The sequence below is a fragment of the Petaurus breviceps genome, unplaced genomic scaffold (assembly GCF_028583685.1).
Source record: "Petaurus breviceps papuanus isolate PSGF00001 unplaced genomic scaffold, PetGlider_PUasm1.0 171, whole genome shotgun sequence".
NCBI classification, from domain to species: Eukaryota; Metazoa; Chordata; class Mammalia; order Diprotodontia; family Petauridae; genus Petaurus; species Petaurus breviceps.
The window spans coordinates 8134666-8160488 of NW_027185754.1; the positions used below are offsets into that span (position 1 = coordinate 8134666).

Sequence of the window (25823 nt, forward strand, 5' to 3'; positions counted from 1 at the left end):
AAGGAAGAGAAAGAATGAAAGAAAGGGAGGAAGGAAGAGAAAGAATGAAAGAAAGGAAGGAAGAAAGGAGAGAGAGAAAGAAAAGGAAGGAAGGAGGAAAGAAAGAAGAATTTAGGAAAGAGGGAAGGAAGGAAAGAAAAAAAGAAAGAAAGCCCCTGCTCTCAAGGAAATTACAATCTAATTGGGGAAGACAGCACACAAAAACATACTTAAAAGGTCAGAAGTGGGGAGGGGGAAGGTACCTGCCAAGGATAACATGGTAGAGAAGTCAGAAAAGTCCTAAAGTAGTACATACAAATGAGAAATGAGATGTCTCCTTCCTTAAATGGAAGTTTTGGAGTTCATGGATCCACATTCCAATGTGAGAGACAGAAGGTAGTGATGAGATGCGGTTCCATTTTGGACATACTGAGTTTTTGGTATCTACTGGACGTGCAGTTCAAGATGTCTGAAAGGCATTTGGAGATGTGATATTGGAAGTCAGCAGAGAAGTTGAGGCAGGAAAGGTAGATCTGAGAATCATCAGCAGAGAGATGGCAGCTCCATGGGAGCTGATGAGATCACTGAGTGAAGTGGTATAGAGGGAGAAAAGAAGAGGGCACAGGACAGAACCCTGAGAAATACCTACTGTGAGTGGGAGTGTTCTAAAGGAGGATACAGCAAAGGAGGTAGAGGAGGAGCAGTTGGATGGGTAGGAACAGATCCAGGAGAAGCTGGTGTCCAGAAAACCTAGAGAGAAGAGAGTGTCAAGGAGAAGAGGGGAATCAACAGCATCAAAAGAGGTTAGGGAGAATGAGGATGGAGACAATGCTGTTGGATTTGGCAGTCTTTTGGTCTTTAGTAACTTTGGAGGGAGCAGTTTCAGTGGAATGGTGAGGTCAGAAGCCAGATTACGTGGAGTTAAGAGTTAGAAGAGAGAAAGTGGAGGCATCTATTGTAGAAGGCCTTTTCAAGTCACAAAGGGCAAAAGAGATAAAAGAAAACAGTAAGCACAGAAGGATCAAGTAAGGGTTTTTTGTCTATAGAGGAGACATGGGCATGTTTTGTAGGCAGTAGGGAATGAACCAGTAGAGAGGGAGAGATTGAGAACAAGTGAAAGACAAGGGATGATAGAGGGAGCAATCTGCTGAAGGAGACAGGATGGATGGGATCTCTTGAGCGGGTAGAAGGGTTAACCTTGGTAAGGAGTAAGGGCACCTCATTGTGTGAGACGAAGGTGAAGGAGGAGATAGTGGCAGATGGCGTCTGAGTGACATGAGGAAGAGAGGAGAAAAGGGAATTCATGGTGAATGGATTCCATTTTTTTTCTGTAAAATTTGAGGCAAGGTTCTCAGCTGAGAGTGTTGGAGAAGGAGGAACAATGGGAGGTTTGAGGAAGGATGAAAAGATCTGAAAGAGCAGCTCTGAAGACTTGGATTGTGAGTTGATAGGAAAGATGCAGCAGGATTGCCTAGCAGCAATGAGGGCCTAGTTGAGGTTGTATACCATACAGTTGTAGTGGACCTAGTCAGAACAGTTGTGTGATTTTTCTCCACTTTTGTTCAGCAGCAAGTGTATAGGATGGAAGGTGGTGAATGACGGGAACAATCCAAAGTTGAGGCTTGGCAGGGTATGTAAGGTAACATGAGAAGAGGGCAATGTAGAGTTAAACTGGTTCACCAAGAGGTCAAGATTGGGAAAAGAGGAATAAGTGGTTAGTGCAGGAATGATGGCCTAGGAGAGAGCGAAGGGGGTTGTGAGAGTGAAGGTAGTCAGGGAAGCATGGCCTGATGGAGAGGATGCCCTGATCATTTTGACAATCTGTGGCTCTCTTTAGCTGCAGATTTCCCCCTACAAATTAAGATCTTGTCTCTCCTTTGAGCTCTACTTCTCTCCTATTTCTGGGGCTGTACTCAGAGAAGTAGAGAGAGATTGTGTGTCTTGCCACACAGCCTGCTGCTGATAAAGATATCATCAAGCAGCAGGTTCATCCTCTGTGTCATCCAAAAAGAAAATCAATTTTAAACATCAGATAAAATATGACAAGCGTTTTAAGGATATATTTCATATCCAGAGTGCCATGATGGGAACTGAGTTGGAAAGCAAGTTGCCTTCTTCACTGCTGAGTAATGTAAATGATTCCTGAAGCCTGGCCTTCCACTACTTCCTGGAGAGTTGCTGGTTTCAAAATCACCACCCCTCCCAAATTGACTGCTCTTATGACTGATCCATAGCTAGCTGCAATCAGCTGGGAAAAGGACTGGAAAGAGGTGATGAAAACTGTAACATCAATCCTTATGCAAAGATCTGCTGTGAAAATGCCAGAAAGATTTTGGTCTGGGAAGTCAGGGAACCTGGCTCTGCCACTATCTCTCTGTGTGACCTTGAACAAGTCATTTAAATAAACAATAAGCAAGCATTTATTAATCATCTATGCCAGGCATTATGCTAAGTACTGGGCATACAAAAAAGGGCAAAAAGCAGTCCCTGCTCAGAATCTCACAGTCTGATGGGGGAAGATGACATGTAAAAAGTTATGTACACACAAAATATGCACTGATCAATTGGAAATAATCTCAGAGGGAAGACAGTAACATTAAAGGGGATTGATTATAGAAGGAGGGATTTTAGTTGAGAAGCGAAGGAAGCCAGGAGATGGAGATGAGAAGGAACCCAATGTGATTATATTAGTATTACTACTAATTCTAATATTATAAGCTGTAACTAGGATTTTTTGCATGGTCAAGTGGCATTAGTTATTCACTCAAAGAGGGTACATCACAGAGGGGAGATAATTTCTGAGACACTGGGATAAGGCCACTCATTTTTTAGGGGGGGGGTGGAGATCAAAATTAAGTGACTTGCCCAGGGTCACACAGCTACTAAGTGTTTGAGACCAGATTTGAATTCAGGTCCTCCTAACTTCAGGATGAATGCTCTATCCACTTCTCCACCTAGCTTCCCCATATGAGGGCATCCTTGAGGAGGCTGCAACAGTTTGGATGGGGGACAAGGATTGGGAAAGGGAGTTGCTCACCCTATCAGTGGCTTCCTATTTTATCTAATTATTCTTGAGAAGCAGTGTGCCATAGTATCAGTTGATCAATCAATTAATAATCAATAAACATTTATTAAGCATCTACTTTGTTCCAGGCATTGTGCTAAACACTTGGGGATACAAAAAGAGGCAAAAGTAAGTTCCTTGTCCTCAAGGAACTTACGATCCGATGGGGGAGACAACATGCAAACAAATGTATTACAAAACTAGCTATATACAGGATAAGTAAGAAATAACTATCAGAGGGAAGACACTAGAATAAGAGGGCTGGCTGGGAAAGGCTTTGTGTAGATGGGATTTTAGTTAGGACTTAAAGTGAAAGAGAGTGTTCCAAGCATGGGGGACAGCCCAAGAGAATTCGTGGTGTCGAGAGGAGTATCTTTTTTATGGATCAGTCAGGAGGCCATTGTCACGGGTTTGAAGAGTCTGTGTATGTTACTAAGGGATAAGAACACTGGAAAGGTAGAGAGGGCTAGGTTGTGAAGGACTTTGCTAAGGAGAGTATTTTGTATTTGATCCTGGAGGTAATAGGGAGACTTTGGAGTTCATGGAACAGGGGCAGGGGGTGACATGAATTGTACTTTAGGAAAATCACTTTAGTGGGCAAATGAAGAATGGATTGGAGGGTGAGAGACTTGAGACAGGCAGACCCACCAGCAGGCTATTGCAATAGTCCAGGTGTGAGGTGATGAGGGCTGCATCAGGGTGGTGGCAGTGTCCGAGGAGAGAAGGGGACATATACAAGAGGTGTTGCAAAGGTGAAATTGCAGGCGTTGACAAAAGATTGGATATGGGGGGTGGGGGGCGGGGAATAGTGAAGAGTTGGTTACAAGCCTGAAGGACTGGAAGGACAGTATTGCTCCCTACCATAATAGGGGAGGTAGGAGGGGGAAGGGGTTAGGGGAAAACAGTCTGGGTTTTAGATGTCTACTGAACTTCCAGCTCTAGATATCTGAAAGGCAATTGGAGATGTGAGATTGGAGACTTGAGAATCATCAACACAGAGATGATAACGAAATCCATGGAATTTGATGAGGTCGCCAAGTGAAGTAGTATAAAGGGAGAAGAGAAGAAGGCTCAGGACAGAACCCTGAGAGATACCTACTGTGGGAGGGTGTGAGTTAAAGGAGGATCCAGCAAAGGGACAGAGAAGGAGCAGTCAGATGGGTAGGAGGAGATCCAGGAGAGGCTGGTGTCCAGAAAACCTAGAGAGAAGAAAGTATCAAAGAGGAGAGAATGATCAACATCATAAAAAGCTGCAGAGAAGTCAAGAAAGATGAAGCTTGAGAAAAGACAATTGGATTTGGCAACTAAGTGATCATCAGTAACTTTGGAGAGAGCAGTGGAAGGATGAGATCAGAAGACAGATTGTAAGGAGTTAGGAGAGTGAGAGAGAAAGTACAGGCACCTATTGTAGATAGCTTTTTAAGGAGGTTAGCCACAGAGGGCAGAAGAAATAAAGGAAGATAGTGGGCATAGAAAAAGTGAATTTTTTGTCTTGTATTTAAAATTTTTTTTTTGGCAACATGTGAGGCAAAATCTCATCTGAGAAAGTGGGAGCTGGGGTAACTGGAAGGCTTGAGGAAGGATGAAAAGTTTTGGAAGAACGCTGTGGAGAATGGGATAGTGAGTTGCTAAAGGAAGTCTAGTACAATTGCCTATCAGCAGTGAGAATCCAGTTGATGTTGTATAATACAATTTGTAGTGGTCCCAGGCAGAACAGTTGCCCAATTTTTTCCACATTTGTTCAGCATCATGTATTTAAGATTGAAGGTGGCAAATAGTGGGAGAGACTCAAGGCTTGGTTCTCCATAATTGGCAATATGATGCGGGTACTAAGGATTCAAGAGAGGAGGACAGTGTAGAGTTGAATTGGTTTACCAAGATCAAAGGAAGAGGAGAGAGTGGCTAGTCCAGGGGAGATGGCCTGGGGAAGAATTGAGGGGCCAAGGGATTGGACGTCATGTTGCAGAAGAAGGAAGAGGTACACAGATAAGGGGATTTTGGAATTTTTCAAAATAGAGGTAATACATTTGTGGGTGATAATCAAGAGTATGACTGTCTTTGTGTGTGACTGAGGTGGGGTGGAGGAGTAGCTCATAGAAAGTGAGTAACTTGAGAAACTGAGTGGTTAAGGTATTTGAAGGAGAGTCAATACATATGTTGAAGTCCCCTAGTATGAGAGTAGGAGTTGGGGAGGAGAAAAAAATTGTGAGCCAGGTACTGAATTCATTGAGGAAGAGGAAGAAGAGGAGTGACCTCGGGATATGTAGACAGCAGCTACCAGGATTTTGACTGGGTGATAGATATGAGCCTGGGGGTTGAGTGAAGGTGCAACCAGTACTAGAAAAGGTGGCCACAGCAATCTAGGGAAGGTTTTGTTTTTTTAAAATTTCTGTCCTTGTCTGACTACGGTGGCACACAACTGTAATCCCTGCTACTGAAAAGGATGAGACTGATTCATCTCTTGAGCTCAGGAACCCTGGCTATGATTATTTTCTCTATGTATTCCTAAATACAAATGTACTCTAAATATGGACCTGCTCTTCCCAGTGATGTGGGTATTTTTGGGAAAGTACTCCCAGGTTTACGGAGGGGAGGTATGCATTATAGCTACTGTTCTTACTATGCTATCTTAGTTAATATTTTTACTTTGAGATAATTGTGTCTACTGACTGATTAGGTAAGCTCACCAGTGGGGGCTTGTGAGTTTTTGTTATAGGAATGGCAACCCCGATATCTGAGAACCTGAGGGTAGAAACCACCCTTTGGGGAGTCAAACTTGGGAGTGAGAGTGTGATTTGAGGAATAGAACCCTAAGGGAGCTACATCTGGGGCTACACAAACTATAATGCAATTTTCACCATTATCTGTCTCTGAATATTTGTGTTAGTTATTTCTCAGCTCCCATAAAATCCTAAGCCTCAGAAAGAACTTTGGAAGTTATTCAGTCCAGGGAGGACCATCCCTAAATGTGTCCGTGTTGTTAAACTGTTGCTTAAGCTGATCAGGAGATTCCCAGGAGGGAGAGGAGTTTTCCTGTTATCTGTGCCTTTGGTGGACAGAGAATTATCACAGAGAATTCTCTAGGCTCATTTAACTTGCACCATTCACCTTCCCCACCAGGACTGTGCAGGAACACAGGAGAACAGTCTTGGAGATTAGAATCTATCCTCCTTCCCTTTCTCCAGTTAACCCTCTCATGGATATGCTAATAAACAATAAAATGACCTAAAGAGAGGAAGAGGAGGAAAAGAAGGAGGGGGAGGGGGAGTTGCTAAGAGCTTGGTAATCAGCGTCTTCATAGCTGACTAGCTTAGAGTTAGCTCTCATTACAGAGATGTGCTTGTCAACACGAACACAGCTGGATCTGTGGCTGTTGGGAAAAAAAATTTTTTTAAAGCAATACCCCCCTAACGCAGCAAGATGTCCATTGGCAGTCATCTATTCTCCTCTAATGGAGACACAGAAGACTCAAAAATATCCTTTTTCAGGTTTTGAAAAGCTTAACCTTTCTTTGGGGATGCCATATAGCCATGAGGAGAACAGAAGTCTGCTGAACCTGGCCCTAGAAGACATCTGTCTCCCTAACAGGCGACCTTAATGGTCACAGCAAAGTCCACCCCTGCTTCCTTCTGTAAACATTAGCAGCTGTCTGAGCTTTCTCCAAATTCAGCAGGGACCTCATCTCCCAGAGCTCATCTTCCCTCCAGAGCGTTAGCGCCTTCATTATATCTCTCTGTATCTTCTCTTTCCAGTGCCCCCAGAAACCTTTCTCCCTGAGACCAGAGCCAGCTAGATCTTACTAGAATCACCTTTGGTTTCGCTTCAGAGCATCTGCCTGGCAGAGACAACATCACTGAGACAATTTAAGGCTGAACTGAGCTGCAGACCATTCGGGGTGGCCTCCCCTCACACTCAGCCCAAGGGTGTCTCAAAGCTATAAATTGAGTAAATTGAAAACGTTACTGAGGGATAGAGATAAAAGTGAGAGCATGGCGTCGACATGAATAAAACATGGGAGGGATGTTATTTCTTGGGAAAACAGAGTGAATAAATTGCAGTGGATCAATTTTATCTAATTTCTTGGGTAGCTTCTGCTGGGCAAATGAATGTGCTTGTAATTGATGAATGAGGAATGGAGATAAATGAGAGGGAAGGAAGATGGAATGTCTGCGTTTCAAGTTGGGGAACAAAGTGAACACTTCCAAGGATTTATAAAAATGTCATTGGTACTGCACTCTAATAATGCCTAAAGATTTAGAATGTCAGCACTTAGAGGGCAGGGATTTGTCTGTTTTGCCCTATATGGTGCCCAGCCTTATAGCACACAAATAGTTCATTTATTCATTCACCAAGATTTGATGCACTATGTGCTATGAGTCCAGACTAAACAATTATGGGTTTGGAGGGGGGAAAAGGAATATATATGAGGTGCCTAAGATGTATCCTCTTCCCTCTTGAGGAAGTTGCTTCATTATCCTTTGCTGATCTTGCCCCACCAAGCTCCAACCTTGGTTTATTCCCACCTTCCTCTGCCTTTGTACCTGTTTACATGCTATTGAACCAAGCTGGAGAAAAATCACAAAACTACAGTGACTGGGTTCACTGCAAATTTTGTTAAATAATCTCAATTGGGCCCTCACTATGGCAAGGCAGTCTTACTCCCCTCCCCAATCCATTTACTATCACACTCACCATAACAGTCTTTCCAAATCTTTTCATCACTCCTCAAAGCTCCCACGACTCCCCCACTCCCTCTCATCTGAGAAACTTGCCTCATATTTTACTGGGAAAAAAGGGAAGCTTTTTCCTGAAAGCTTCCTCTTTTCTCCTCTTCATCTCACATCAATCAGATGCCTTCCCCAACTATCTCCTGCACTCTCGTCTCACGTGATGAGGTGGCCTTTCACCTAGCCAAGGCAAACCCTTCTTCCTGCAAAAGTGATCCCATTCCATCCCATCTTCTCCAGCAGATTGCCCCCTCTATCATCCCTCTCAGCAATCTTCAATCTTTTTCTGTTTATTGGCTGATTCCCTACTGCCTAAAAATATGCCCTTGTCTACACCAGCCTTAAAGAACCTTTGCTTGATCCATCTATCCCTGCTAGTTATTGTACCATACCTCTCTTCCATTTTTTGGCTAGATATCTTGAGAAAGCTGTCAAGAGAGAGCAGAGTCAAGATGTCAGAGTAAGAGAAAGCATTTTTGCTTTCCCCAGCACACCTCCTCCTAAAAAATGCAACAACCCAGGAAGTGCACCAGACTGAATTCTGAATGGGAAAGCAAAGAAAAAGCCACAGAGAATCATTTTTTTTCCCAGCCAAGGGCAGCTTAGGAAGATAGACACATCTGTTGACATTAGAGCTGGAGCTGACCAGGAGTAAGTGGCAGCAGAAGTGGAGGAGAAGGAGAGCTTTCTAGTGTTCAGGTGTGAAAGGGGAGCTGAGACATCAGGGTAGAAGCACCTCAGTACAGAGAAGTCAGCTGGTGCTGAGAGCAACAATAGATGTCATCTGGTAGCTCTGTTGTTCGTGACCCAGTTCAGGATCACAGACCCAGGTCAGAGAGGAGTAGTTGCAAGTGAGTGTGAGACCTAGTACTGAGCATAAAACAAGTTCCAGAAACTTAGCTGTGTCACTCAGAGCCTAGGAGCAGAGCAGCAACTTAGTTCTAACTTTTAGCCCAGTTCATATGCCTGAAGTAGTGTAATCAGCTCAGGAGACCAAGACCAAAGAGCAGTCTGCTATGAACTATGTATGAACTATGTATGAACCATGGCTATGAACCTGCAGAACTTCCCAGTGAACTGACAGTTACTAGGTCCAGCAGTAGTCTACTGAAACTCAATTACACAAGCCAATAAACCTAATTTGCAGAGATCAGATATGGAGGGTAGTGAACAGACTGCTCCCCAGATCTCTATTTTGGGAGCACTGAAAACATGCAGGCCCCAAGACAAAGCTGTGAAATAAACAGAAAAACATAAAAGAACAAAACCTCAGGCCAAACATCCTTACCCCCACCCCAAAGTGGACAGAGCCCAACACTAACATAAGGTCCAAATCAAGAAGTAGGCTGGAAGAATGAGTAAGCAAAATGAGAATCTGAAAGTACAGGGCTACTATGGAGACAGGGAAGCTCAAGACTGAAACAGAAGAAAACAATGACTTGAAAACATCTACAAGTAAAATCACAAAGAAAAAAATTCAAGATTGGACAAAAGCCCAATAAGAATTCCCAGAAGAGTTAAAGAAAAGGAGATAAACATTATTTTATTTTTCTCCCTACATTTAATTTTTATTTTTTCTTCAATTACATAAATTTTTAATATTTGTTTTTAAAATTTTTGAGTTCCAAAATTTTTCCCTCTCCTTCCCCTTCTTGAGAAAACAAGCAAATTGATAGAGATTATTTTTACATGTGTGTATGTATGCATATATGCAGTCATGCAAAACATGTACATATTAGCTATGTTGTAAAAGAAAACACAAACAACAGCAGCAGCAGCAACCAAGAATAATAAAGAAAACAAAAAAAAGCAGGCTCCAATCTGCATTCAGCTTCCATCAGTTCTTTTTCTGGAGGTGGGTAGTATTTTTCATTATATAAAATATAAATATATATAAATCCTTTAGAACTGTCTTCAATCATTGTATTGCTAAATATAATTAAGTCATTCACAATTGATCATCCTACAATATTACTATTAATGTGTACAATGTTCTGGTTCTGTTCATTTCACTTTGCATCAGTTCATGTAAGTCTTCCAAGGTTTTTCTGAAAGCATCCTGCCCATCATTTCTTATAACCCAATAATATTCCAACACAATCATAGACCACAACTTGTTCAGCTATTCCCCAATTGATGGGCATCCTCTCAATTTCCAATTCTTTGCCACAATAAAAAGAGCTGCTATAAATATTTTTGTATATATAGGTCCTTTTCCTTTTTGTTTTTTTTTTTTTTGTCTCTTTGGGATACAGACCTAGTAGTGGTATTATTGGGTCAAAGGGAATGCATAGTTTTATATCCCTCTGGACATACTTCCAAATTGCTCTCCAGAATGGTTGAATCAGTTCACAACTCCACCAACAATGTTTTATTTCCCCTTGAATCCCCTCCAACATTTCTCATTTTCTCTTTCTGTCAAATTAACGAATCTGATAGGTATGAGGTGATACCTTGGAGTTGTTTTAATTTGCATTTCTCTAATCAATAGTGATTTAGAGTATTTTTATATGACTATAGATAGTTTTTATTTTTTTCTTCTATAAACTGCTCATATCTTTTGACCATTTATCAATTGGGAAATGACTCATGTTTTTATAAATTTGACTCAGTTCTCTATTAAAAATTATTTTTAAAAAAACAGATGAGAACTATGGGAGAAAGATATGAAAAAAAAATTAGCAACTTGGCAAAAGAGGTACAAAATTTTATTGAAGATAATAACTCCTTGAAAATTAGAATTGGCCAAATGGAAGCTAATGACTCTATGAGACATCGGGAAATAATAAAACAAAAGCAAAAGACCAAAAAATGGAAGAAAATTTGAAATAACTTCTAGGAAAAACAATTGACTTGGCATATAGATCAAAGAGAAGTAATTTTAAAATTATTGAAGTAGGACTGGAGGAGGAAGAAGTGAGTAGCAGTGAATGGTAGCTTCAAAGTCAGAAATGATAGACCAACTGACGAAACTGCCTCCACCAGACAGCGACTGTCAGGGTGTATGGCAAAAACTGCATCAAGACCTTCCTTTCAACATGGCACAGATCATTATGAAGGCTTTATTAAATGGAGCAAAGACAGGCTAATACCTCCTAAAGAAAAAATCTGATGCTTTGACTCTTCACATTGAACAGATCTTACAGAAGATCATTGAGACCAAAATGTTGATGAATGAAATTATATGAGAAGCTGCTTTTTTTACTTGCTGAGGTCACAGTTGGCATCTTAAGTACCACTGTATTCAAAATGTGAACAAAACTGGAGTGACTATCAGGGCAAAGAAATATAATATAGCAGGTGTCATCTTGCCAGTATTTGAACACTTTCAAGAAGGAGCTGACAGTTATGAGTTGACTGGTTTGGTCAGAGGTGGGGAACAAGTGCATAGACTGAAGAGGAATTATGTCAAAGCAGAGTAACTCTTGGTGGAGCTGGCATCCCTACAAACATCATTTGTTACACTGGATGAAGACATTTACATAGACAGGTGGGTGAATGCAATTGAGCATGTGATCGTTCCTTGGATTGAGACTCTCAGAACTGGATGAACAAGAGCATAGGGATTTTGACAGGTGAAAGACAATACAGGAGAAGAAGGTTCTCAAAGAGGAAACAGAGAAAATTGGAGCTCCAGAAAGTAGCTGGAGAAGTGTTGGGCCAACTAACCTGCTGGCTGAAGAGAAGGATGAAAGTCTTCTGTTCAAATAGCCCTTCCCATCCTATAATCTTTGAGGCCCCAATCTTGTGATTTTCTAATAATATGTGGTATCCAGGTTCTATGTATAAAGTGGCTATTTGTTATGGTCTAAGTCTAAGAGTTACACTAATTGATATTTGTTATTGAGATTATTTAGAGAAATCATGATTATAAGTAATCATTTGTAGGACCTACCACTATTTAGTGGTAATTGACCTGCCCAGGAACCTGTAGAACTATGACCTATTAATATATCCCCTTTTTATTATTCTCTGTATGTAAGCAGAGTTGTGCTGTTCTATCCTCTAATCATATTTCAGAAACATCCCTTTGAAAATAGCAGTGATTCATGCTGAGATGTAGCCTGACTCCTACATATACAGATATCATTTTGACCCACTTTCAACCTCTGCTTTTGTCACCATGGTGTTTCAATCCATGGTTTTGTGTAAATAGCTTCACATATTTCTTTTTCCTTGCATGGCTAGTCTCAGTCCTGTGGAAGAAGACTTTTATCTCCATTATGGAAGAAATTCTGCTGGTTCCTGTGTAGCTGTAGTATAAGCAGAGTTGTTGTTGCTTAGTTGATTTGTTGTGTCCAGCTCTGTGACCCCATTTGAGATTTTCTCAGCAAAGAAACTAGAGTGGTTTGCCCTTTCCTTCTCCATTCATTTTACAGGTGAGGAAACTGAGGCAAAATGGGTTAAGTGACTTGTCCAGAATCACACAGGTAGAAAGTGTTTATGGTCAGATTTGAATTCAAGTCCTCCTGACTCCAGGGCCAGTACTTTATCTACTCTACAACATAGCTGCCTCTATAAGCAGAGTAAAATAATTTTAAAATAAAAAAATAATCATCAGACTACCTGAAGCATATGTACAAAAAAGAGCCTAGACATAATTTTTCAAGAAATTATAAAGAAAAACTGCACAGCTATCCTCAAATCAGAGGGTAAAGTAGAATTTGAAAGAATCCACCAGTCACCTCCTGAAAGAAACCCCAAAACAAAAACTTCCATGAATATTATAGCCAAAATTCAGAGCTTCCAGGTCAAGGAGAAAATATTTCAAGTAGCCAGAAAGAAAGAATCCAAGTGCTAATGAGCACTCAATCACATAAGATATAGCAGTCACCACTATGCAGAAAAAGAGGGCTTGGAATATGATATTCTGGAAGGCAAAGGATCTAGGATTACAAGCAAGAAAAATCTGTGCAGCAAGACTAAGTATAATCCTATGGGGAGAAAAATGGATATTTAATGAAATAGAGGACTTTCAAGCATTCCTGATGAAAAGACCATTACTGAATAGAGAAGTTCATATTCTAACACAATACTTTTTTTTTTTTTGCTTTTTGGAGGGCAATTGGGGTTAAGTGACTTGCCCAAGGTCATATGGCTAGTTAAGTGTTAAGTGTCTGAGGGTGGACTTGAACTCAGGTCCTCCTGACTCCAGGGCCAGTGCTGTCTCTATTCACTGCGCCACCTAGCCACCCCTCCAAAACAAATCTGTATCCTAGGATGATTTGGGGTTTTTTTTTGTTTTTTGGAGGGCAGTTGGGGTTAAGTGGCTTGCCCAAGGTCACACGGCTAGTTTTTGTGTTAAGTGTCTGAGGCCGGATTTGAACTCGGGTCCTCCTGACTCCAGGACCAGTGCTCTATCCACTGTGCCACCCAGCCTCCCTGATGTTTGGATAATATCAAAAGAAGAATAGAAGGATGGGGAAGACTATTATAGTGTAAGAGGGGGAGAATAGAGGGAGAGGAAAATTATCTCATGTAAATGTGATGTGCAAGGATGAGTTTATACAGTGCAGAAGGTCAATAGGGAGGGGTCAGTACTTGAATTTCATTCTCATATACACTGATTCAAGGAGAGAAGAATAAATATATGTATGCAGTTTGGTAACAAAACTCATTTTATTCAATAGGAAAATAGAAGGGAAAGGATTTAAGAGAAGGGGAGGAGAATAAGAGAGTTGGTAAATTAAGGGAGGTTGTGGTCAGAAACAAAACACTCTTAAAGAGAGAACAGGGTAAAAAGGGAGTGGGGGGAGGAGTATGAGAGCAGGACTGAGGGAAATAACAGCAATCATAACCATGAATGTGAATGGAATGGTAAAAGAAGATAGAATAGATGAGGAACAAGAATCCAATAATGTGTTGTTTAAAAGTATCTTTTCTAAAAAGAAACAGCTTAGGGGACAGCTAGATGGCGCAGTGAATAGAGCACCGGCCCTGGAGTCAGGCGGACCAGAGTTCAAATCCAGCCTCAGACACTTGACACACTTACTAGCTGTGCAACCTTGAGCGAATCAACCCCAATTGCCCTGCCTTCCCTCCTCCAAAAAGATATAACAAATAAAAAACAAATAAAAATTAATAGTTTGAAACAGGGGGGACTAGCACCTCTGGTGTGAGGGCTGCCAAGCCCTTTCCAGGGTTGCTCATCCACTGTCCGTTTCCATCTGTCACCCAACTCTCACTTGTGGCTCCAAGAAGCTGTAGCATGTTCACTTGCTATACCCCAGTAAAATCATCTCAGCAGATGAGCTAAAACCAGTTTGAGGCAAACCAACAGGCCCCAAACTCGTTGGTAAGTTAGGGGGATGTCCCCCCAAGCATGTGAAGACTTTTCCTGGGAGAGGGGGTGGATGAGAACAGCTTGTTCCAACATTTAGAAGACAGCTGAAGCAGGTCCTGTGGAGAGCTGAGGGCTTGGCCAGACCTCAGAGATGCCAAGGTCATCCAGTGCATCCCAGCTCATCAACAGTCATCCTGACGTTGGTCTGGCCACTGGCCTTCCGTGACTCTGGAAAAGAGAGTGAGGCTGAAGGCTTTGTGTACCTCTCCCTCTCTTCAGTCCGATTCATGTGCAAGTCAAATTGTTCGTCTTCAAACATGAAGGACGAACAGCAGTAACATCTAGAGTTAAAGTAAGCGACTGGAGCAGAATCTGTTTGAGCTGAAGTAAAAAGAGAGGAGGCTGTCTGTGCTTAATGACTCAACTTCTTTTCCTTTCACTCATTTAACTCTCTTCAGGATGACTGCTAATCTGATCATTTCGCTGAAACTTCTCTCTCCAAAGTTATCAATGATCTCTCTTTTTTAAATTTTTTGGTCTTTATTAATTTGTTTACTTTTAATTTACAAGATTCATTTCCACAATTCCTTGAGTTTCAGATTTTCTCTCCCTCTGCCCCTCCCCCCACCGTGGCGTCATTCAATTAAGTATAGTATCTGCAAATACTTTCACATTAAACATTAGTCAGGTACTAAAGAAGGATTACATCAGATGGAATGAACAATGGAAAAGAGGAAACAAAACCAAATAAGAAAAAGAAAAAGATCAGGTAGTTTGCTTCAATCTGGATTCAAGCTCAGTTCTTTCTCTGGATGTAGACATCTCTTTCTGTCATGAGACTTTTGAGGTTGACTTATAACCCTGAATTGCTGAGAAGAGGCCAGTCTATCAAAGTTGGTCATCACACATACTTTGTGTCTGTAATTGTGTACAAATTTCTCCTAGTTCTACCCTTCTCACTCAGCATCAGTTTGTATAAGCCTCTCCAGGTAAATATGAAGTCCATTTGCTCCTCGTTTCTTATTGCACAATAGTATTCCATTACATGAATATACCACAACTTGTTCATCCATTCCCCAATTGATGGGCACCCCCTTAATTTCCAATTCTTTGCCACCACAAAAGAGCTGCTATAAATATTTTTTTTACATATGGGTCCTCCTCCCACTTCTATGATCTCTTTGGGATACGACCCTAGAAGTGGTATTGCTGGGTCAAAGGGTATGAAATTATTTATAGCCCTTTGGGCATAATTCCAGATTGCTCTCCAGAATGGCTGGATCAGTTCACAACTCCACCAGCAATGCATTAGTGTTCCAATTTGTCCACATCCTCTCCATCATTTGTCATTTTCCTGTTTTGTCATTTTAGCCAATCTGACTGGTGAGATGTAGTACCTCAGAGTTATTTTGATTTGCATTTCTCTAATCGATAGTGATTTAGAGCATTTTTTCATATGCTTGTAGATATCTTTAATTTTTTCTTCCTAAAACTTCATTTTATATCTTTTGATCATTTGTCAATTGGGGAATGACTTGTATTCTTATAGATTTGACTCAATTCTCTGTATATTTTAGAAATGAGACCTTTATCAGAGACACAAGTTGTAAAAATTCTCTCCCAATTTTCTACTTCCCTCCTAATCCTGGTTACATTGGCTTTGTTTGTACAGAAGCTTTTCAATTTAATGTAATCAAAATTATCCATTTTGTATTTTATAATGCTCTCTAATTCTTGTTTGGTCATAAAGTCTTCCCCTCTCCACAAATCTGACAGGTAAACTATTCCTTGCTTTCCCAGATTGCTTATAGTATCAGCCTTTATACCTAGATCATGCACCCATTTAGACTTTCAATGATCTCTTAATTGCCTGATCAGACGACTTTTTCAGTCATTCTTCTTGACCTCCCTGCAGCCTTTGGCACTATTGATTTCCCCCTTGTAGATGCTCTTCTCTCTAGTTTTCTTCGGGGACTCTATCCTGTTTCCCTTGTAAGATCTTCATCCAGGTCACTCCTGATAATAGTAGGTGTCTCCCAGGACTCTGGGTTATTGCAATGGTCTTCTGATTGACCTCTTTACCCTATGTCTCTGCTCATTCTAGTTCATCCTTCTTTCAGCATCCAAATGATCTTGTAAAGTACATATCTAATTACACCATTCCTCTATTAAAAAAAAAAATTCACTGGCTCCCTGTTGCCTCCAGGATCAGATGTAAAATCCTCTGCTGGACTTTCAAAGCTTTTCATCATTTTGTTTCTTCCTACCTTTCCAGTATACTTATACGTCATTCCCCTCCATGTACTCTTCAGTTGGGTAAATCTGGCATCCTTGCTGTTCCTCACATAAGACTCCCCAATTCCAACCATGTGTTTTCGCTGATTATTCCCCATGCTTGGAATTCTCTCTGTCCTCATCTCTGCTTTAGGGATTTTTACTTTTAATTTTTAGTAAATTTTAATTTAATTTTCTTTTAATTAAAGAATTTTAATTCTTTAATGCTATATTGCCTGCCTTCCATCTAAGATTATCCCTATTTTTCCTATATGTCGTTTGTACAAGGTGGTTTGCATGTTGCCTCCCCTGTTAAATTGTGAATTCATTAAGGGCAGAAAGTATTTTTGCCTTTCTTTCTGTCTCCATGGCTTAGCATAATTCCTTAGTAGGCACTTCCTGTTTTTTGGCTTCTTGATTTCAAGTGTAATTGAAGAGACAAGGTAAAAACATATAAAACAAGTAACAATAGGTGGCAGAGTATGATACCAAAACAAGGGGTGCTCACAATGATCATTTTGAGAGTTCAGAGAAGGGGGAGAAAAGCTTCACAGAGAAGAAGGACTTTGAGTAGGAAAAGGATTTGGCTAGGTAGTGAAGGTAGGTCAGTGGCATTCAGAGGCAATGGCACAAGCAAAGACTTGGAGTCAAGAACGACTATGACATATAATAATACATTCTTAGCACTGAAAGAAACTTCAAAAGACTTCTAGTCCAGCCTCCTCATTTTACAGGAGAGGAAACCTTGGCCCAGAAAAGGATTGTGATTTACCCAAGGTCACACAGCTCATTATCTGGGGACCCTGAGTTTCCTGACTTCCCTCTCAGTCCTTTTTCTACTTCACAATTCTAACTATGAATGAAGCCCAGGTCCTATGTATTCTATGAGACTGGACAGAAGAGAATGGGATTCCCAAGTTCTAAAGTGGCAGTCTGGCATTTGAGATTCCCCAGCCCTGGCCCTAGCTCTGTGTTTATTAGGTTTCTATAACTGTTGGTGACTTCCCTTATCTTCTGTCCTCATGGGATGATGATTATTAGTCCATGAGGATATTTGAAGATTTTCCTTGAAGTCAGAGGGATTCTGATGATCAGGAAAGAGTTGTTTCCCTAGACAGGATGTAAACTTAATGACAGGACCTTTAAATTTACCAGACTTGCCACATAGTAGGTGCTTAATAAATCCTTTTTGATTGATAGATCATCCTGGATATTTAGTTGGAACAAGATGAGCTGATTATTATTCACTCCAATGCCTAATTAGGCCAATCCCTCACATTAAGTTGCTAGAACTTTTTTAGTTCAATATATATGAAGTCTCCCCTTGTGCAGAGTTTGGTACTAGGAACTCTGGGGGAAAGAAAGGCTTACCCTCCTCAGAGAGCTTATAATTTAGTTGGGGTGATAAGAGACATATGACACACTTTTGTGATAATAACTAACTTTTATGTAGCATTTTTTCTTTCACTAAGCTGAATAATATTGAATGTATTGTACCTTCAGTTAAGTAAATTGGGGTTTAAAATGGTTGAGTGATTTCTCCAAGTCATAGAACCAGTAAAAATGGGCACTGGGGCTTGAACCCAAACCATCTGATTCTTTCTACTAGACTATGTTGCCTCTCTCATGTAATGGGCTAGTCCAGGCAGACTATTGTGGTGACTCAAAATAATTTTGAGAGATGAAGTTTTGGGGTAAATTATAATCAGTTTTATCAATTGTAGTCAACAAATGATTGGCAAAAAGAATTCATTGTCCTCTTGACAACCAAAGAGGAAGTGTGACCACTTCTTGAAGTTTATGTGCCCTTGGATGAGTCCTGTTCCAGCAGATGGCATTCAACTCTGATTGGTTAACAATGAGAGGTGGACTTTAGGAAGAGAAGTGAGTTCACTCCAATGAAGAATGAACTCAGCCTTTGGTCGATCTAGACAAAGGATATATCCCCACCCAAGGGTTAGTGAGTGGAATTCCCCTTAGATTAAAGATTCCTTTTAAGGTTGGGTGGGGTCTGATAAAGGAGAAAGTTAGTCCTCAATTTTTAAAATGAGGGATTTAGAAAAAAGGGGGGGGACTCTGGATCTCCCCAAATCATTGGTTATTAATAATAATTTTTCTCACTATATTCTTTTTTGAACTGCTTCCCTCCCAGAAGGCTGTGCATAAACTCATAGCATGGGGAATCTCTGAGCATGAGAAAATTTGAATAGCCCTGGGGGAAGTCTCTTGAACGATAAGAAGCAGGATTAGAGATCTGAGTGGGTTAGCCAGGAAAGACCCAGATGAAAATAGCTATGCACTGAACACCAATATCCCATCTGGGCTTTGATGGTGATGGTAAGAGGTACGGTCCAGGATGCTACGGAGAGAGTATTCTCCTCCTGTGCCAAGAGGTTGATGCTCCCCAGACTGCAGTACTCCTCAGTCTGAAGTGCTGTGCAAAAGAGATCACCACTCTGCGTTGTTGTTGTTCAGCAAGTCAGTCGCATTGGACTCTTTGTGACCCTAGTGGATCACCTTTTCTCCCCGATGACCTACCCATCTTGAGTAACTCTGCACAGCATAGCTCATAGATTACTGAGCTATACAAGCTGACCTCTACCATGACAAGGCAGCATTCCCTACCCCACGGTAAAACCTCAGGAAGCCCAGTATTCTCTAAAGTGGAAAGTTTCCCTGGTACCTTTCTTTGAATCACTGATATTTCTTCCTCTTCCTCTTAGGATGGAAAGACAGAGTGATTAATAAAGAGCTGAGACTAGCATTGCACAGGAGACACATGTGGAGAGGAAAATCATTTGGGAATGAATAGCAAGAGCATCTAATGCCTGATTCAATTCTCTGGCATTATCTTATTATTTTTCCCTTAAATGTCTTTGCTTTGAATTCCTAGTCATCTTATTTGGTGTGGTTTGATTAGGAAAAAAAGAAAAGAATAAACGGGGGGCTCATGAGCTAGAGATTGGAATATATAGACAATTCAACCATCCCACAGATCTGGGTGTAGATGAGAAGGGAGCCTCGTTGTGAGACCCTGGTTGCTACACTTACAAAGATCATTTATGAATCAATATGCCACTGCAAAAGATAATAGAACAAAATGATACTCTAAGTGCATGTGCATGTAAAGGAACAATCAATCAATGGGAAGAAAGGTTAATCAGAGAAGACTTCTTGGAATAAGTTCATTTTGAACCTGGGACACCAAAAGAAGGGACAGGATTAATGAAGGGAGAGCGAGAGATGGGAGTGACAACCCTGTGTCATTTCCTGCCCCCCCAGACAATAGTGCTTGTTGCTCTGCGGTTGTGGAAATGGATGCTTGTTACATCTCTGTGTTTCTGAACTTGAGGGGTTGCCGATGGGATGTCTATATATAGTAGGATTTGTAAATCCATTTGCCAAGTTGCCATAGCCCTGAGGGACCCCTCTGGAGGAGATGCTCTGTGGAAGGGGGAATCATCAGTGTTGTCATTACTGCCAGGGCAAGGCACAAAGTCTCAGTTCTGGAAGAGAGGAGAAGGGAGGTAAAATGAGAGTAATAACACCTGTATGGTCTTCCTCACAGGGTGAATGAAAGCACTTGGCTCATTGGAAGGAACCAGGGGTGTTAGGCCGAGAGAGAGGAGAATACTTGGGGGAGGGTGGCATATTCATTGTGTTCAAGTATTTGAAGGGCTGTCATGAGTAAGAGGGATTAGATTTGTTCTATCTGACCCCCTAGGGGGAGAACTGGGAGCAGCAAATGTAGAAGTTAGGGAAGCTCATTTCAATTCTGAGTAAATAAAAACTTGCTAATAATCAGAGCCACCGAAACAAGAGATTAGCCGACTCAATGGGTCGTGGATCCTCCCTCAATGGACATCTCCCAGCAAAGTCTGGGTTACCACTGGTTGATGGGTTCTAGAGAGGTTTCTTGTTCATGTATAGATTGGACTAGATCAGGGGTGGGGAACCTGTGGCCTCAAGACTGCATGTGACCCTCTAGGTTCTTAAGTGCGGCCCTTTGACTGAATCCAAACTTGAAGCTAGGGCCACACTTGAGGACCTAGAGGGCCCTAGAGGGCCTAGGAGGTTCCTAGCCCTGCACTAGATGGTTTCTAGAGGCCCTTCTAACCCTGAAGTCCTATAATTCTAGATAAAGGGTAGATGCTAGTCCCTTTCTATACTTCTGTGATGTCACAATCACATTGCAGAGAATTGCCACCACTGAACTGTCCTTCTCAGGCAAGGAGGGGGGACTTTCAGGTCCTGGTTTGCTTACGTGGCTTCCTCAAAACCTTGTTGGGGAGTGGATTCAATATTCATCTCTGGGGCAAGATTGAATAGAATCTCCAGAGACTATCTTCATCAGCTGATCAGTCAATAAATATTGATTAAATAAATAAGGTGATCCAGGCACTATACTAAGTGCTGGGAATATTAAGACAAAAGTGAAGCAGTGCCTGCCCACCCTCATGGTGCCTACATTCTAATGAGAGAGAAAATATGTATATCTTTAAGTGAGATTCAGTAAGGCTAGAGGGCTGATGGGGCTAAAAAGGCTAAAAGACAAAAATGTAAAATGGGAAGGCCAAATTGGATATCCTATTTCATCTTTCCCAGGCCTCATGGGGGCAGCCTATTTCATCTTACATTTCAATGTTTTTTAACCCCTCCAGGTCTCCAGCTTTTGCTGAAGTCTCACTGGGATATAAGATTTCATTGGTATATTCAAGATATATAGAAATCAAATGCAAGGGAACCTTCTAGGGGAAGACACTAGCAGCTGGGGGTGGTGGTGTCAGAAAAGATTTGATGTACTAGTGTTGCTTAAACTGAGTCTTGAAGAAACTAGGGATTCAAGGCTACAATCCAATTTAGCAGTGAGGGTACCTGCTCCCAAGGTCCAAGAAAAACAGTTTCAGGAACCTTCTCCAGAACAGCAAATCCCATCCCACACCCCACAAAGTGCCAGCAGGAGTAATAAGGATAATCTGGGATTTTTCTTCCTAGAAATAATTTTTTTCAGAGAATTCTTGAAATAATTTCCTTTAAATTTCTATTATAAAATTTCATGGGCAATTAAAAATGATGAATTGATGGCATTAATTATACAGACTAGTGGTACTTTGTTTAAAATTGTAGATGATTAAAAAAAAAAAACTGCATAGAAAATATTCTCTCAGATCAAGCAGGCTTTGCCCAAGGAAACAGGTCATCATTCCAAAGGTAGTTCCTCATCTCCATTGCTCAGGTCCACCTTTCCTAGGTTTTCCAGGCTCAATGACAGCATGGCTTAGCTGGCTAGCTAGACTACCCCTCTTTGCCTCATCTCTGTCTGGGGGGGGTGGGTTGTGTGTGTGTTACAGTCTCAGGAGATCCTTCCTTCTCAGAAAACAGGGTGAACACCCCTCCCCTAGATCTCAGCTCCACCCATTCCCCCAGGAACAAACTACGGCTCTGGAAAGCACAGTCCTCCTCTTCTGGATTGGAGCCTGGGCCAGGAAAAAGCAAGCACAGAGGACCCTGGGCCCCAGGCCCAGCTACCGCGCCTAACTTGATGAGGGGGAGCTGTGGTTGGGGCTGGGAAGGAATCCAGAGTCTGGGAAAGAGATCCCAGATGTTGTTTGCCGCCGGCCGTCTGACAAGTGTTGCTGCTTGGCTCTGGGGTGCCTGTTTGCTGGTTCTCTGAGGAATTCCAACCAAGCTATGTATGAGAACAGTTCCTGATCTATTACCCTGAGACTGGGCTGAAGATTGCTATTGTCCTCCCTCTTACCAGGCTGTGGGAGGGCTCTATCTCAGCCTCAGAACTCTAGATGGAGAGGAGATTAGTTTATCCAGCACACAGGGCATGTCAGAGCTGAAAAGGCAATTAGAAACCATCTCGTGATTCTAGTCTAACCTCCTCATTTTGCAAAGAAGAGCAATGAGGTTCAGAAAGAGGAAGCAACTAACCCAGGGTCACAGTCATTATTAGCAGCAGAACCGTGGCTAGAATACAGGTCTGACTCCTAGTCCAAATTCTTTATGGTTATGGCACACTGACACTTTCCTTCTCTCATTAGACTGTGAGTTCCTTGAGAGCAGGGGCTGTCTTTTGTCTCCTTTTTTATCCCTAGTACCTGACCCATAGTAGGTGCTTAACAAATATTTATTCAGTTGACTGATTCGGTGATTTGGGCTGAGATGGGATCCTGGCATCCCTGCTACACTCAGACAAAATAGCTGAGACTGTCTTGCCCCCAGCTCTCACACAGCCCAAAGCTAAAGGGTGGGAAGAGAGGTCCCCTCTGCCTCTGGCTGACTTTTCATTGAGAAAGAGAAGGATAGTAGGCAGAAATGTTTACAAGGAGAATGTGGTTAATTTACATCTTGCAAAATGGCAGGCTTGTTGGTCCTCCCCTTGCTTAGGAAGTATCCTGAAAGCCTACTATAGGGAGGGCAAAGATGCCTTTGTGAGTAGGACCTCCAGCTGCTCAGTGGTTGGGACAGTTGCTTCTCTGACACAACAGCTGGAATTTTACCTATGTTCTTGCAGCCAGAGAGTCCAATGTTTACTGAATACCTGCAGTAAGCTAGATATCGTATACATAATGCAGGTCTTATACTCAGGCAGCTTATAAGCCAGGATGTAGAAATAGTATCCTTGAATGTCAAAAGTGAAAGAGACTCAGAAACCATTAGTCCAATTCTTTTGTTTTATATAGGAGGAAACTCAGGCAAAGAGAGAGACAGACAGAGACAGAGAAGAGGAGGGGGAAGAGAGAGACAGAGAGAGAGAGAAAGGGAGGGAGGGAGACAGAGACAGAGAGGAGGGGAGAGAAACAGACACAGGGAGGGAGGGAGAGAGACAGAGACAGAGAGGAGAGAGAGACAGAGAGAGAGGAGAGAGACACAGAGATGTGACACAGAGAGAGAGAGAAAGTGCCTAGCCTAAGGTCATACAGTAATTTCTAGTGGTTGAAAGAGAAGAGAGAAACAAGGCACCAGTGGAGATATTCAGGAAGCTGGAGGTCAGGAAGGTTATACCTGGATCTCCAACTGTAAAGAGATTTGCTTCTTCAGTAATCAAAGTGAAGTTAGTTGAGGTAGCTTGGGTCAGAAGATGGGGACTAGAATCCAGTGGTTGAACCAGCAAGATTGTAAAGCAAACAGTTAAGGACTAGAAGAGTGGGCCTGTAGACCAAAGGGGAGTTTACAGGAGGTCTGTTTGATGCTTTGATCCTGTGTCAAACTAACTGGGGAACATGGGAGTTGTTTAACCTGTCAATAGTTAGTACCCTTAGTCTCCCTGACATTGGGGTACTAATATTTCTTTGTGCACAAACTGTGTATGCTGAGCATCTTTGGCTTGACAAGGGTGACAGAAAGCATTGCCACCAGAGAATGAGAGAGTAAGGAAAGACTAGAATGGAGGGGTACAGTCTTTGGTAGGAGACACTTCCCAGTTTATACCCTTGAATGTGAAAAGTGGAGGCAAAGCCTAACTGGGACCCAGAAATGGGACAGAGAACCATTTACATCATTTGACCAAGAGCTCATCCCCTCCCTTCTCAATCTCCCCTCTAACAAAACTAAAACCTGAATGTGCTTGAGGCTGAAGGGAGAGGCTCTAGGGGGAAACCAAGGGAAAGCTGTGTGCAAGGCTGGGGAAGGGTGAGAAGGGGAAGGAGTACAAAAGCAAAGTTGCTTCCTTGATGGATTTGTTCCCTCTGATTAGAATCACATCTGGTGCTACTCAGGCTGAGACGTCTGACCTGTCCAAAAGGCAGCGATCCATGCACAGCCCACTCCCAGTAGTGCCGACATACAGACATCGCTGACAGGAAATAGCACAAGTCAAGATGACGGAAGGAAGCCTGGCCTCCCAGAAATGGTCCTGATTTCACCCCAGTGCCAGAGGTCTCTGCTCAGTTGGTAGGAAGCAAGGCAAAGAGGAACTTCCTTGACAATCCCTTCACCCTCACCCTGCTTACAAAGGAGCACTTTTCTCTTGGGTGTATAAAAGGCCTTTGTGGGTAGAGGGGTCAGGGAAGGCTGATACCATATGCTTTAATTGAGAAGATCTGGCATCTTCCTCTTCCTAAAATAAGTGAGTAGATAAGAAGAGAGTTGCACTGGGGCTAACTGTGTACATAGGATGGTGCCTATTTGGTAGAATAGGTAGTACCTAAGCAATCATGAGTTCTAGGTAGAACTACATCCTCTTGTTTTGATCCTACCTTCTGGCCTCAATTTCTCCTTAGTACCCATAAGTATTAACTTCAACACCCTCCTGCCCTGCTCTCTGCCACCTCCAGTCTAACTTCTGGTAAAGTCCACTCTTACCACTCTCTTTACATGGATGGCCCAGGATGTAGCCATTTTCCTGTGAAGACTTTTCGAAGGCAAATATGAATAAGCATCTGGTAAGTGTTGACTATGTTAAGTGCTGGGGCTACAACAACAAAAATCAAGACAATTCCTGCCTTCAAGGAGCTTATATTCCAATGAAACAACATCTAGAGGAATAGTGGTCAGGTAAGTGTGTTTTAGTTATGTTAGTCACAGGGATAGTGAATGGCGTCATAGGATAATTGACACATTCTTTCTAGGAATGGTAGTGTTGATTTGATTAGAGGTGGAAAGTTACAATGTGGGGTGAGAGGACTGGTGCTGTGAAGGAGGGAAAGAGGGGAAAGAGGGAAGGCTTATAGGTACCACAGTGCTGCCCGAAAATGGGCAGATTGCAGCATGGTGCATCGCATTTGGGCTAATTATGGTGAACTTCCATCAATCAGAAGTCCAGGGCTCCAGGGTGGGAGCTGGAATGCCTGTTTGGAGATGGAGGCTGAAGCATAGGAGTATGGTGTGAAGAAGACCAGGGAACCGCATGGCGTGTCTGGCTTAGGCTAAGTTCTTAGAAAAACCAAGAGTGGAATGAAAGCTAATTCTACAGGTGTTGCTTCAGCGTTCAATACTAAATAATTACGAAACTTAGTTCCTTTCCTCAAGGAGCTTACAACCTAATTGGGGAGATGTACCAAGTATATGTGAAATGCTCTGAAAACAATGAAAGACACAATATAGTTGTCAAAATGTGTGTACACAGAACAGAAAGAGTAGGACTTCAGAGGAGGAAGAAGTCATCGTTGGAAGGAGGGTTTCATATGGTCAAGTTGAGCTGGATGTTAGAGAATATTCTCAAAATTCCTCAAGTAGAAAAGTTAGAAAAAGGAATGGAAGGTAAAATCTAGAGCCAATGTTATCAAATTCATTTTCTTTCCATCAGGTTTCTTCTTAAAGACTAAACAAATGTTTAAAAATTCAAAAAACATTTTTTTAAAAATTTAAGATAAAACTATAATCTCTGAGTTGTTCACAGTTTGTTTTTTTTAATTGCATGTTAAATTTAACAAAATGAATAAATAGCATTTGAAGTCCCTTTATCCATGAGCTCCAGAAAGGTAGGTAGTTGAGGTTCTGGTACAGTGTGGTTGAACATCTTCAAACCATAGTTCATGAACCACCA

At 41.8% G+C, this 25823-nt stretch overlaps 1 pseudogene; it reads left to right on the top strand.

Moving 5' to 3' along the window:
- The first annotated feature begins 8191 nt into the window (after nucleotides 1–8191).
- On the top strand, nucleotides 8192–12287 carry LOC138157263 (V-type proton ATPase subunit D pseudogene; annotated as a pseudogene).
- Nucleotides 12288–25823: the final 13536 nt, after the last annotated feature.